Below are 9,131 nucleotides of genomic sequence, written 5' to 3'. Positions count from 1 at the left end.
TGCCAAGCCTGAGGTAGGATTCTTCTGGCCTCTCCGAGCCTTTAAAACTGCTGTATTTTGCTACCTACCTGCTTTCATGATGAAGGAAGATCCACGGTGGACAGGAGACCACAAGCCCCCTTCAGCCAGGTTGCCAACAAGGGGATCTGTGCTGTGTCTCAGCTTCTGGGCTGACGGCACTGATCTGTAGCAAACAGGATGGCATTGATGCACCAGTCTGCACTGGCACAGCTATAGCAATATGCTTATTTTTGCAGTCACTGCTCTTGGAATGACCCCAGGCTGTCTGCTCACTAGCTCCAGTTCAGGCTGCTGCCCAGAAAGTGTCATTGCAGCATAAATAATGGAGACTTACACAAAAGAGAGCAACATCCTCTGTGCTATTGGCTCCCAAAAAATAAACTCTATTGCCTGGGTGACCATTTAGCAGATTATAACGTGGTCTTCATAAATGCAGACAATATCTTGAGTTTAACCCTACTGGGAGTTTTGAAGCTAGTGGTGGTGGTTGAAGGCAGCTGCTACTTCATGTGCTGTGATGTTAAGAGTAGAGAAGTGGTATAACAGAGCAGTGACAGCTCAGGTCACAGAGCATGCATGATGGAGGAGCTTTGGCCACAGCCCTAGACAGGTGGGATCATGAGCTGACAATACCAGAGTGGTATATTTTACTGATGCAATATTATCACAGCATAAATAATGGTGGGAAGAGAAAACAGCTCCATTTATAACAGTCAAAAGTGGCACTCTTAATCTCAACTTGTCTCCAAATAAATCCTCTTGATGCCATTGCTAAGATGTACGCTCTCCACCACAGGCCTGTCTAATGAGCACGAGGCAGCCTGGAGGGCAAACTCAAATAAATACCACTTATGCCAAGCTCACAAAGTATGTCTTTCCAGAATGGGGGTTGGACCACTCAGGTCAAAAGGCAAAAACCATCTCAGGTAAATCTGTACACCTACAGGCATGAGCACACAGCTTTGCAAGAGCCAAGTGCAGTAGACAGAGCTATTTATCATAGGTGGGGTCCAGAAACAAGTGAAGTGACCTGTAAAACCAAATACTTTTGTGGCTCTTATTGAAAGTGCACAGGATATTCATGTTCCAGGATTCGACACAATGGCTGTGTCTAGCCGGACATGCTTTTAAGTGAATTCAAGCTCTGTCTGGGCTCGGCATCAAGCTCCACAAATCTCTATCCAAGCCTCACACCTGATGGCACATTGAGTCAGTCCAGACAATATTCTGGAGTTTACATTCCACTTCTTCGGCCCCTCAGTCCCTGCAGTGTGCTGCCAGCCAGCCCGCCTTCCTGCAGGGAGAGCAGGGAGATAAACGCAGCAGAGTGCTTCAAAAAACGATGGAGTCCTGTAAAGAAACAGACTTTCTGCATTGGTGTGGAGCTTAGACTGTGGAGGTATGAAGCCATGCGGCCAGCAAGCACCTCCAAGCACCAGCTGCAAGACATACGGCTATGTAGGTTAGGAGGGGGTTCTGGTTGGACCAAATCCCCACTGAACAGGTTGCTCAGGGCCTACTCTGGCCAAATTCTGAAAATCTCCAAAGACAGGGATTTCACAGCCTCTTCGGGACCACGCTCACTAAGCTGCCATCTCTTGATGCTGACTTTCATATGGACGTGGCACAATCAGTTCTTTGCTGGTTTTGATCCTGTAGACTTTTCATAGGCCACTCTTCCTAGAGCAGCAGAATGAGACAAAAAACTTGAAGTGAAGCATTTAATGTTGGACTCAAGCATTCAGATTTCAAAAAAATTCAAACAAACAAAAAATGTTTGCTCTGTTCATAGTGAGTATTTTGGGAGTTTCTCCATACAAGTTATTGAAGAGTCAGGATTGCTGTTGTCTTGACAGTAACACATAACTGCAATTCAGTTGAACCATCACCACATTTGCCATGGACACTGGACTTTAAGATGACAGGAGAAAAACAAGAAAACAAGATTTCCTGTAGTCCCACTCCCCTCAAATACGAAGGAAAAGTCCCGATTTAGAAATTTATATAGACGAGCACTCAAGTGGAATTTGCTCCTGAGCAACCTGCTGTTATCGACATTGCTTTGAGCAGGGATCCCTTCCATCCTCAACCATTCTGTGTGATTTTAGTGGAACTTAATATAAATCTCATGTTGTTTTGAATGTAATTAAACATGCATTTAAGTGCATTCCTAAAATTCAGTTTTAGATGGCAAGCTGCTGATATAAATCATGGATTAAAACTAGGAAATTTTTGAGAATAAGATTTTATATAACTCCAAGCCTAGTCTGGAAATCAATTTAGTGGCTCTAACATTTTTCTGTATGAGTTCCCCAGCTCTTTTTTTTTATCAGTGTGGCCATATGAATTTTGCAGGAGCCACAATAATTTACAGTCTCTGAGGAACTGATTCCACTTTGTTATGTCCATACGTTCATGCTGTCAGCCTACCAAAGCCACTCACTTTCTTTGCTTAATTTATTGCACTGACCTCCAAAACTGAAATTCCTCTGGATTCTTTCTAAAGCCTTCGGAGAAACAACATTTAACAGGGGAAAAAAAGAAGAAAAAACACAAAGAAAAGGAGGAAGAAGGAGAAGAGCCTGTAATCTTATATCACAGAAACATTAAGGTTGGAAAAAGTCAACAAGCCCAATCCCAACGCATCCTACCCTGCCCACTAACCACGTCCCTCGGTGCCACATCTCTGTGGTTCTTGAACAACTCCAGGGATGGTGATTCCATTACTTCCCTGTCAGTCTGTGCCAAAATATGTGATCTGGTTAGAGAAGAAAAGGAGAGGAGATGGATTGCAACCCAAAGGTCATGTTTCTCAGCCTTTTGAAAGCTGTCAGAAGGATTGACAAGGCAAAGTCTGCCCTGAAGATAATCATTTCCTATAACTATGACAAAGAACTGGGGATAACACTGGCAACAGAAAAAAAGTCTCTTCATCAGGACAAAAGCCAGAACACTGATTTATTGCATGAGGAGGAAGGGATTTTTTTTTGAAACCAAGCCAATCTGAATCATCGTAGAGGCAAGAACTTAAAAATAAAACCGGATCCTACATCCTTTCTCAGTTTTGCTGCAGTCACTTGAACAGAATTTTGTTTGAACAAAGATGCCTGACGTTACGGCTATTTTGAAAAGAAAGAATGTTTTTATTTCAGTTTGGTCAACCCCAATGAGCTAACTCAGGTTAAAATAGAGGTGAGAAGACAGCAAGAACACAGGAACATATGGATTGGGTCAGATCAAAGGGCTGGTGATGTTCAGGGGTCATATGAGCATGGGAGGTAGTGATTAAATCCAGTGCTATTTTCAGCCTTAAGAAACCCACAGCTTTAGAAATGTCTGAAGTCAAAGGCTTCAACCAACATGTTTAATGGGCCTATGCTTCAAAAGATAGCTCAGCCTTCACAATATCCCACAGAAATAAGCTTCTTAGCCTGGTAATGGATTTTGGGACTAATTATTGCTGCTCTGCTAATTTAAACCCGCTGTGTGGGCACCCCAGTTTCTTCAGTTGTAAGAGCCCAGAGATAATTCGGGTTATAGGCTGGAATTGAATTCAAAACTCTAAACTGAATGAGAGCCCATGTTATCTTTTCTTCTTTTTCTTCTTTTTCTTCATTCTTATTTTCCTTAGCATTAATTAATATGAATTCAATAGCTGATGTTAAGATATTTTTCTGTTTCTGTATGTGCATAAACACAGTTAAAACTAAATCAGGATGTGGAAATGAACCAGGGCTTGGATCCAAGCACGTTCAGGGCTTCGATCTCCAGTTTGCACTTGAAATCAAGGGGAAAAAAGCAGAAATTTTCCAAAAGGATGAGAACTGTTTATTACCCTATAGTGCACTGAGACTAACCTGGTAGCTGAGACTTCCAGGTTGCTAGAAGGATAAATGACAGAATTTTTTCTAAGGCAGCATACGTCCCTTCATTTTTCTTTGTTTTTCTTTTTAAAAATACTTCTGACAATTTCTTTCTCTGGCTTCTCACACCATATTTTGCATATAAAGTCTAAGGACATGCCTGGCTACTTGGAGGGGTCACCATCCAGGTTACAGATTAGGAAATAGTAGAGTTTGTCAACATTTGGCCTAGACAAACTTCCAAAATATAAATACAGATGGTTTTATTTAAAAGAGAAAAAGTCCAAACTCTCTTAAAGGTTGAAGGTTGTTTTCTTTCCAATCTCATTTCTTTTCCCTGAATGTTCGGTACACTGGGTTCCATTGTTATCAAATTTAATCACATTTATATAATAAAATGTAATTAGGAAATGGAAATAGAAAATGAGAGTCCATTGGTTTTGTGGTTTATTCAAGTAGTTCCTAGTTCCAAATTGAGTAGATTCCACGTATGTCAGGTATTTCTGGGAGTATATTCCCAAGATGGAGGAAATAGAAAACCAATTAGAGTGTAATATAGAAGATAACACATCTACTACCTCTGAGGACCAGACAATTAATCCACTTCCCTCAGAGCCTGACCTGTAAAATGATCAACAAACATCTTCACATAGACTACTATGGCAGAACCACAGTTTGCTGTGAGCTCTGATCCTGTGTATGTTGCACAATACCTTGACGGGAACTCACATTTCAGCAGCTCTTGCTCGATTAAAGGGAGTTCTCCTGACCCAGAAAAAATAAGCTAAAGCCCCTGCAGTTCCACCTCTGCAACGTATCTCTTTGCATCACAGTTCCCAGGAATGCAGTGGGATCTCAAATTACCAAAGCAAATTGCACAATAAATCTTACATAACAAGAACACACTCACCAGCAAATGCCAGTCCAGGCTAGCATAAATTATGCTAATAATCTAACAAATGACTTTCAATGAATGGAATGATCCAGCACTTGAACTGCAAGACATCAGTCTAACGTGCATCTCTGGTCTGACACTTTCAGTGACCTTTGGATGCTACCACCTTAACAATATCATATAATGAAAACTTCATGCCCCAGGGCTAATAACCCAATAAACTCACATCTTGTCATTGCTTCCTGTTTTGCAAAGGTTTTTCATATGTCTCTCCCCTAACAAAAGCAAAGGGGTTCCTTTGCTATGTGAAGCACAGAGTAGACAATAGCCCTGGTTTGAATAAAGTGAAACCAGTGTTATTGCTCTAGGACACATTGAAAAGTACAGAATCAACACTGCAAGGAAAGGGTCTGGGGTAAGACCACTGTTTTGTCAAGAGAGGTGAAAAAAGAGCATTCCATACCTAGAAAAACTGCATCAGGATATTTGCAGATAAGAACACAAATACCATTATCAGGAAAACAAGAATCAAGAGCTTTCCACAACCCCAGTGAGGAGCACACAAAGAAACTGTCTTTTCAATGAACAAAACTGAGGTTGAGTACAATGAAACATGGCAAATCCAAAGGATGGGTGGGGACAGCTGATCCTCCAGTGCACTCTTTGTTAAAAGCAGAACAGGTATCTGTCCAACACAACGCAGGTGTACCCAATGGGGACAAGATGTCACGGACCCGGGCAAGGACCCAGAAACAAATGACATTTTGCTTCCCTCTGCAGCAAAATCCCTTTTCTGGAATTTCTCCAGTTGAGAACCCTGAGCACATCTTCAGGCATAAACAGTGTATGTTACTGATGCGTTGTTAGGATTATTTCCCCACTTTACATCAAACATCCTGAATGCAGCAGTAAATATATATATTAACAACATGTTAGTTCACTCACCCACCCCAGAGAAATGCTGTAAAAACTTAATTTTGGCACAGATGCAAAGGCAAACCAACCACAAGTAGAGTGTGGTCTGTTTTCTCATGAGGACACTGTTTGCTTTCAATGATATTTTTGTTGTGAGCCCATAATAACTGGGATACCTGTCCCCTGGGAGCAGCAGCAATTGACCTGAATGAGCTATGAGTTACATTTTGAGGTTTCTGCCATTGCAGAAAGGCTGGATTGTGTGCTGTGGGAACGTGCAAGCTGAGCACATCAAGTAGCATGACGCCTGAGAGATACTTTGTGGTCAGATTTCATTTAAAAAGTGGTTTTGATCCTCTGTAGGATTTTGAGGCTCTTTTTTAAAAGAAAATAAAAAATGGGTTATAAAGAGGAAGAGACAGCGCTACTCAATCTGTAACTTGGAGCTGAAATGTCAAAAGTAAAAACTTACGTTTGGGTGTCTTGCTAACGCACACAGATGTTTCGGGGCTTTCAGTTCAGCTGTTCCAGCTGTCATTGTGCAATCCAATCTGGAAAGAGTTATTCAAAAAAAAACAATACTAAACAGACTAGTATCTGCGTTTGCTGCAACAAACGCTATAAGCCAGTGTTACAGCATACAGTGGGAATGGGTGGAAGAGACAAGTCCTCGTCCCAGTGAGCAGTGGGTCTTTGTAACATACGCTGCTAATGTGCTTGAGAAGCACGGTGGCATTAAGGTTACGTTTGCACCCTTATTAACTAAACAGATGCAAACTATGCCACCAAGGGAAGAATCAACACTACCCCCAAAGTCTCAGTAGCCTGCAAAACCTCCTCTGCACCACTTCAAGTTTCACCAAAAAAATGCTGATTTTGTCCCCTGCTGCGCCCCGTGCTCTGCAGGAGCAAAATTCTTGCAGCACCTGTGCTCCTGTGATGCCAGGCAAACCTCCGGGGACATACCGAACTCCCAGCGCACCAGCGGCTCCGCTTTCTTGAAGAGGATGCAAATAACCAAGGATTGATTACATGACATACAACCACGCTGGGCAATGTTCCCTGAAGCAATCTATCCCCCATACCCAGATGGGAGCTGCTGTAAAAACTGACAGAGGTTGCATCTAGCAAATTATACCAGAGATCTAGGAGATCATAGAAAAGATTCCTAAAGCTTTTTTGAAGCTTTCCGTGTGCAGCTGTAGCACAGAAGGCAGACAGGATGTCAGTTGCACTGATAGAGGAATGTAATATAATTGAAAAGATTTGGTTATTATTGTATGAGGAAATGATAAGATCTTGTGCAGAGTATGATTTGGTCGAGAAATAATATGGGAACCACACACCAGCATCACCAGCATTGAAGACTCTGCTCTGGCATCTGGCTCGTGAAAATATGGATTTGGACAGATGTCAAATTTCTGGGTGAGCAACACACAATGATTTGTCAACCAAGACTCAGGGATCCATGCCATGACCACCAAGCCATAGCAAGCCCAGTTACAACACCATCCTGGGGTTCTTTGTGATAAATGTTTCTGCTATTGAGTTTGCTTCAGGGGGGAATATAAGTCACCAAATTGTGCTCTTCCTGCTGTTAAGTGGCACGTTTTAAAAGATTTGGTGGTTCACTGAAACCCTAGAACTAGAGCAGTTGCCTAAAACTTTGTGCCTACCAAAACATGAATGGGTGACTGGTGCCACGTTTTAGGTCTCATTTACATTTCGTGAGGAAATACCTGGTAATAATGTATGAAAGCCAGTGGAAATGGGCATGGCAGGGGCTAGTTCAAGTGCTTCATGGTGTTCTGGACAAGCTTAAGAACGAGTTTAATCCTTTTCCATTTGACATAAACACAACACATCGTTTTCTCTCTCCGTATTTCAGTACCTGTTTATGACAAGGAAGGGAAAAAAGCCAACAAGAACAAGAGTGGATACAGAGACATAGACAGGGCTTTTCAAAGCCTCATTAGAGGGTTTTTTTATATTACTTGTTCTGAGTTTTACTTATCAATCCCAGTTCTTCTACAGTATGCCACAATTGCCTTCAGCAATTTCACAGTAGCTGAGATTTCACACAATCCGTTTGTGTTTTCCAATACCTTCAAGAAAAAGAACAAAGAGAAAACTATTTGTCTGTGATTTCTGAAAGTATTCCTTTTGCTCAAAAGACCAGACCAGATTTCTAACAGAGAAAAATTCTGCAAATGGGAGAAAGATTTGAAGGAAACTTGAAAGGCAGAAGAAAAATAAACTATAGAGATTTATTTGATTCTTTTTTAGATCTCAACTCTTACAGTTGAACATTATCTGACTATAGTCTCGTTCATTTTTGCCAAAGTATTTTGCTGTTTATCTTTTCTGCTCTGTTTGCCATGACATTTCTGGACAGAAAAAGGCTATCTATCAAATTCATACCTTTCTACTCATTTCTTAACAAAGATCAGCTAATTGCATCATCTATTCTCCCTGCCAAATGGAGACTATCATTTTATTTGGCTCACTCCAACTTGTTTTCTGTAAGGCGTGATATTTCTGGATGTTTCTGTCTCATTTGAGAAAATAAACTTTGAAAAACAGCATAAAATTTCCACAAACACAAGCTGATTTGAACCTTAAAAATGCTGTGTTCAGACTAGGACATTTCTCTTCACGATTATTACTCAGTGTTTACCAGTTGCATAAGAAAATATATTCAAATTCTGTCTAAATCTCCTCAGATTCTATTACAGCGGACTTCAAGGTAGTGTTTCAAATCTTCAATGAAGAAACTGAGCAAAGCAAATGAAAATGTTTGCTGACTCGGGATATTTTATTTTGCAGTTGATGCAATCACAGTTATATGTTAGAACAGAACATCCGAACACTTCTCAAACTATACTGTGCTTCCTTCCTCTACACAAAGTACACAGGAAATATTTTGTGTTATCACTACTACTTTTACACTTCCAACTAGAATAAAGTTGTTTTTCTTTCAGCATCTCAAGTTTTTTGGAGAAATCAAGTTTTCTCTAGCAGATCACATTGTTTTAGAGGCTGTGTTTGCCCTGTATACAGCCATATAGAAATATTCTACCTTCCTTGCATCCCTTCTTCTGGCAGCTTTTTGGAGGCTGCAGCATGGACATACACTGGTTGCCTCGTGGGTAATAACACAGCTAATGCAATATAATTATTTCTCACCAGACTTTCAAGTCTCAGTGCACATTTGTATTTGATGAATGTTTATTCTGGGAGGCCTTCCCATGTCTGAAGTCTTCTGCAACTTCTATGTGATGTGAAATGGCAAGACACAAAACGGTGGCTGTACCTCCCCTGCAAGGCGCCAAGCTTCTTTATTCAATTACACACAACTACTTTGAATAATGTGGTCCTGCTTTTTCCTTCGGGAAAGTCTGCTTTGCCCATATCCAAACAGGAACTCTTTGATGCTC

The sequence above is a fragment of the Numida meleagris genome, chromosome 10 (assembly GCF_002078875.1).
Source record: "Numida meleagris isolate 19003 breed g44 Domestic line chromosome 10, NumMel1.0, whole genome shotgun sequence".
Lineage (NCBI taxonomy): Eukaryota > Metazoa > Chordata > Aves > Galliformes > Numididae > Numida > Numida meleagris.
Note: the sequence above shows the minus strand (reverse complement) of the source record.